The 5,824-nt window shown below is 50.0% G+C and overlaps 1 pseudogene; it reads right to left on the bottom strand.

Moving 5' to 3' along the window:
* Window positions 1-3,254: 3,254 nt before the first annotated feature.
* Window positions 3,255-5,547, bottom strand: LOC134410264 (kinesin-like protein KIF22; annotated as a pseudogene).
* Between the last annotated feature and the right edge of the window lie 277 nt (window positions 5,548-5,824).

Genomic DNA, 5,824 nt, shown 5'->3' with positions numbered 1-5,824 from the left:
ATTGGGATCCCAGGGACTTATAGCTACCCTGCCACCCATTAAAGGGCTGGTGGATTTAAAACTGTGTTAGACACAGCTAGTATCCCATTCATTGGGATCCCAGGGACTTATAGCTACCCTGCCACCCATTAAAGGGCTGGTGGATTTAAAACTGTGTTAGACACAGCTACGATCCCATTCATTGGGATCCCAGGGATTTAAAGCTACCCTGCCAGCCATTAAAGAGCTGGCTGACTTAAAACTGTGTTAGACACAGCTACTATCCCATTCATTGGGATCCCAGGGACTTATAGCTACCCTGCCACCCGTTAAAGGGTTGGCTGACTTAAAACTGTGTTTGACACAACTAGTATCCCATTCATTTGGATCCCAGGAACTTATAGCTTCACTGCCACCCGTTAAAGGGTTGGCGGACATTAAACTGTGTTAGACACAGCTAGTGTCCTATTCATTTGGATCCCAGGGACTTATAGCTACCCTGCCACCAGTTAAAGGGCTGGCTGACTTAAAACTGTGTTAGACAGAGCTAGTATCCCATTCATTGGGATCCCAGGAACTTGTAGCTACCCTGCAACCCGTTAAAGGGTTGGCGGACATTAAACTGTGTTAGACACAGCTAGTATCCCATTCATTGGGATCCCAGGGACGTATAGCTACCCTGCCACCCGTTAAAGGGTTGGTGGACATTAAACTGTGTTAGACACAGCTAGTGTCCCATTCATTGAGATGCCAGAGACTTATAACTACACTGCCACCCATTAAATGACTTGCTGACTTAAAACTGTGTTAGACACAGCTAGAACCCTAGGGACTTAAAGCTACCCTGCCACCCATTAAAGGACTGGCTGTCTTAAAACTGTATTATACACAGCTAGTATCCCATTCATTGGGATCCCAGGGACTTATAGACACCCTGCCACCTGTTAAAGGCTGGTGGACATTAAACTGCGGTAAACACAGCTAGTACCCCAGTGACTCATAGCTACCCTGCCACCTGTTAAAGGCTGGTGGACATTAAACTGTGTTAAACACAGGTAGTACCCCAGTGATTTATAGCTACCCTGCCACCCATTAAAGGACTGGTGGACTAAAAACTGTGTTAGACACAGCTAGTATCCCATTCATTGGGATCTCAGGGACTTATACCTATCCTGCCACCCATTAAAGGGCTGGTGGATTAAAAACTGTATTAGACACAGCTAGTACCCCAGGGACTTATAGCTACCCTGCCAGCCGTTAAGGGGCTGGTGGACTTAAAACTTTGTTAGCCACAGCTAGTGTCCCATTCATTGGGATGCCAGGGACTTATAGCTACCCAGCTGCCCGTTAAAGCATTCCTTTCATTGGGATGTTAGGGACCTAAACCTACCTTGATACCCATCAGGCAAGAGATCTCATGGTCCAGCTGACAGCACTCCACAGAAAGTTTGGACGAACAGCTTGGCTCCTCCAATGTTGTTCTCAGATGTCCCTATGTGCAGGAAGCAGACCCAGAGATGCTTCATCTGTACAGATGCCATAGGTTCAGATGTGAACGGTAGAGAAGGAAGAAGCCGTAGCTTGGTGCCTCCTTTGAAAGTAACATGCTGACTTAATTAGCCTGCTTTGCTTCTTAAGGACCAGGCATAAATCAGTCCAGCTGGAACCAGATCTCTGCTGCAGTCAGCTGTAAGTTAACCTCAAGATGTCGCCTTGCTTCTCTGGACCCTGCTGACTCCTTGACCCTCAACAATCCATATGGACCATCCTCCTGCACAGCAGCTTCTAATCCTGAAGGATGAGTTCATAAAGTATTTAGGTAATTCTTCCAGAAAAGAGTCACGCAAACGGAGTTTCTTTACTCTGTAATATAAAATTTTTGCTGCCGAAATGAACGCTGTTGCTGATGTCTTTGTCAGTGCCTTGGAAATCCATAACAATACCTGGATTCCTTGTCTGGGAGTCGACAAAGCTCGGACCACCATCCCAGCGCGCACCAAGGTAAGGGACCTTTTGAAATCCCTATTGGCTTGGCCTCCCCTTCGGGTGGAACCGTGGGTCCGGAGCACGCTCGAATCCCAACCCAGGAATTCTGTGAGACCAAGCAAAACAGGAAAGTGGACCTGACCGCCTCTGTAAGTAAAGAATGTAAAGTTTATTACTCACCCCATAGAGCATGTCTTGATACCCTAAACGTATTGTGACCTTGTTGCAAGGCATGATGTGACCTTTTCCTCCTTTGGAGACTGGTTTGAGTTTCCTGACTCCTCTTCATGAAATCCCAACTTCCAGCCTGATCACCTGGGGGGTCTTGGAATTTAATGAAATCTCTTTTTGCATTTAAGAAAAGGGAATATTGAGGATATAAGGACACACCATGTTTCAGAGGAGAGGAAAACCTGTATCTTCTGGGTATTTTGAGCCATATACAGAGTGGTTTGCCAGACTGAGCTAGTAGATGAACTGCTGTCTGACTATTGCAAGAACCTAATGAAGTGTGTTCAAGCTTCTCATTCACAGGTAGTCAAAAGATTGCATCAACTACTAGAGCAGCCTTTCTCAACCTGGGGCACTCCAGATGTGTTGGACTGCATCTCCCAGAATGCCCCAGCCAGAGCTGGCTGGGGCATTCTGGGAGTTGTAGTCCAACACATCTGGAGCGCCCCAGGTTGAGAAAGGCTGTACTAGAGCCTGGAGATTGAATCTCCAGCCTGGAGATTGGATCAACATCTAATTGTTTCAAAGGAAGAACGTCCTGCAACCGAGGTGGAAAAGTCCGTATCAGGTGCTTCTTGCGACCAACGCCGCTGTTAAGGGTAATTAATGCCGTAAGTCTGAGGGCTACAACAGCTGGATCTACTTCTCGCACTGCAAAAGAGTGACTGCCGACGCCAGTCAAGAGATGACACCAAGGGACAGAGAGCGATTCCCAACGGAGCGATGCAGGCTGCCCAGCCCAGAAAAAACCGACTGCAGTTGCGGATGGCTTTCCCATGACCACCAGATGGACGGCTAACCCCTCGGGAGACCTCAAAGTGAAGTTGAAGAGACTGAACTGACGGGATTTGCCCTCAGTGAAAACTGGTTTAGAAACTAGTTATTCATGGGTTCAGCCACGCTGGCCTTACTTAGTGTGTTTGCTTTTCACAGTCATTATTATTGTTACTATAATTCTCATTTTTCAGTCCAACATGCTTTCCAATTCCTTAAAATGCACTAAAAGTTAAATGAAATAAAAATCCAATCATTGTTAATAAAAAAAAAAGTCAAGGTGCAGTGGAAGTGTCGATCTGGTTACTGAAGGTTTCCAATATGTTCAAGAATATTTGCCTTCAGAAAAGAAGAGACTTGCTTGGCCGAGATACCATGAACTTTTCCGAGGTCCTCTACCTCCTTGAATGACCCGTAGAGGTTTCTCCAGGCCACAATCAGCTGAGCCTTCTTCTTGCCAATCCGGCGCAGGGCCATGAGAACCTTCACGGAGCCCGAATTCAGGAGGGCCAGGATGATCAGAGGTCTAGAAACAAAGCCCTATGAAGAGAGACTGAAAGAACTGGGCATGTTTAGCCTGGAGAAGAGAAGATTGAGGGGAGACATGATAGCACTCTTCAAATACTTAAAAGGTTGTCACACAGAGGAGGGCCAGGATCTCTTCTTGATCCTCCCAGAGTGCAGGACACGGAATAACGGGCTCAAGTTAAAGGAAGCCAGATTCCGGCTGGACATCAGGAAAAACTTCCTGACTGTTAGAGCAGTGCGACAATGGAATCAGCTACCTAGGGAGGTTGTGGGCTCTCCCACACTAGAGGCATTCAAGAGGCAGCTGGACAACCATCTGTCAGGGATGCTTTAGGGTGGATTCCTGCATTGAGCAGGGGGTTGGACTCGATGGCCTTGTAGGCCCCTTCCAACTCTGCTATTCTATGATTCTATGATTCTGTGTTCTCCTTGCTGCGAGTCAGCAGATCGGGACGGACCTCCACCTCCCACTCTGGGGGAGCCTCATTTTCGGAGTTAAGGGATGTTGCCTTTCTCTTTCAGCCTCCCTTCTTCTGCTTTATGACGACAATGCCTTCCTCTTCCCCTTGAGTCTCTCCAACGGGCTGCACTTGCTGGAGGGGCAATACCGCTGCCTGTTTTCGGGGTTTGGCCAACACCCGTGGGGCAAGTGCACGATCTTTCTCTTGCAGAACCTTGGCTTCCATCTCCTGCTGCTTTTCTTTTCGAGTCTCCAGCTCACGGCGAGTCTCATCCAGCAGCTTCAAAACGCCCAGCCGTTCCCTGTGTGGTGTGTTAAGGAGCGGCAAGCCGTGACTCCCGGACCCAGCGTGCTCCTTTTCCAAGGCCTCTAACCGCAGCAGCCGTTCAACCACGGTTGGGTCAAGATTCTCCAAAGGCAGCACGGAGCTAAGTGACTTCTCCTCAACCACGCTGGGCTGCTCCTCCTCTGGGCAAGGTCTCTTGGCCTCTGGGCCTGCATCACTGAAGTCTGCGGAAGGTCTTTGGGACTCGATTCCTGGCAGGGTTTCCCGGGTGAAAGGTTTGTTCACCACTTGCTTGGACTTGGCGGCAAAATTGAGGCTTGTGAGGGTGTTGAAGTAGTATGCAAGGATCAAGCTGTGAGCGCTACCGCCCAGAGAATCCTGCAGAAGATGGATGGGTCAGTTTGCTGTCTCTGTAGGGCACCCGAGGCAGGCCCTGGTTGAGGGCGTCGGCCACCTTGCTGAGCACAAAGAGCGACGTGTTGATGGCCCCGCTCTCCTTCAGCCGCAGGCCTTTATTGCCCGTCCGCCGGTTGTCCTCCAAGCCAGCTATGTCGATGAGGCAAAGCTTGGCGGCTCGGCAGGCGTACGGCAGCCAGCCCTGGGTCTGGCCCACCCGGATCAGCAGGACAGCGTGGCTACAGCTGGAGCTCCGGTTCAGCTGCGTGGGCGCCATTGTCCGATTGGAGCTGGCGGGCAGGAAATGGCTTTCAAAGTCCGTGAAGCTTGTGATTTCTTTCTGTGTCAAGCCCGGCATGAGGATCTGGTGGTTGTGATCCTCTCGGATTGGCAGGTCTCGGAGAGAGGGCTCGAGGAGGTCCAGAACCTTCTCTTGGTAATTTCCAGATAAGACATGGAGACCGAGTATTTCCACTCTTCCCCGGAAGCATCCCTGGTCATTTGCAAGACATCCCAGACGGCTCGCGGTATCACCCCTGGGTGCTCCCGACTCCCCAACATGGTGTGTGTCTTGCCTGCTCCAGTCGGCCCATAAGCCAAGATGCTGGCGTTCTGCCCCTCTAGCAGATGGCGCAAGATAGGCTGAACCGACCCCATGTAGACATCATTTTGCGTGGCTGCCTCGCTATAAAACGCATCCAACTGGTACTTCATCGTTTCCATCTCGTTTCTCCAGGGAATGGGAGTCCACACCTCGTACGCACGGAGCATCCTGGCCCTGTCCAGTTCCCACAGAGGGGCGCAATTGCACGCACCCATGCACCTGGGCTGGCGCATTAACGGGGGTTCGCCGGAACTCAATCCAGCTTAAGCGCTGATGACTAGTCATGAATACTCAGAAGTAAAGCCCTCGGCTTCCAATGTTTCTGACTCCCAAGTAAGATGGCTTCAGAAGGCCAGGATCCCTTGCAGCCCAATGACTACGGCAGCAGCGGTTCCAAAGGGCTCCGGTCTCAGCCCCGCATCTCTCTCACCCTCGCTTTAATCCCCGGTCGGGTCTTTACGCTCACACACAAATGGGCCTACTATAATTCTGTTGATAGAATTCTCATGAAAAGAGAAATCCTATTAGTCTTCCCATTTGTAACCCCTGTGAGTTCCTTCTACTAAGGCAACACTTTCCT

The sequence above is a fragment of the Elgaria multicarinata genome, chromosome 1 (genome assembly GCF_023053635.1).
Source record: "Elgaria multicarinata webbii isolate HBS135686 ecotype San Diego chromosome 1, rElgMul1.1.pri, whole genome shotgun sequence".
Classification (NCBI taxonomy): domain Eukaryota; kingdom Metazoa; phylum Chordata; class Lepidosauria; order Squamata; family Anguidae; genus Elgaria; species Elgaria multicarinata.
Note: the sequence above shows the minus strand (reverse complement) of the source record. Positions and strands in the feature narration are given on the sequence as shown.